The following is a 205-nucleotide window of genomic DNA, read 5'->3' on the forward strand; positions in this document are numbered from 1 at the left end:
CATCTAATAACTCAATCATACTTATAAAGATACATAAAAAAATCATCAGAAATTTTTTCATAAAATAAGGGGTATAAACACATGGTATCTTTCACCTTCAACTATCCCAAAGTTCGTGTATTTTATTGCCATAAATCATCAGAGCATCATGATCTTTTCATAATAAAGAAACATATTCACTAATTAATAATGTTATTTTGTGAAT

The sequence above is a fragment of the Palaemon carinicauda genome, chromosome 13, assembly GCF_036898095.1.
Source record: "Palaemon carinicauda isolate YSFRI2023 chromosome 13, ASM3689809v2, whole genome shotgun sequence".
In the NCBI taxonomy this organism is placed as follows: domain Eukaryota; kingdom Metazoa; phylum Arthropoda; class Malacostraca; order Decapoda; family Palaemonidae; genus Palaemon; species Palaemon carinicauda.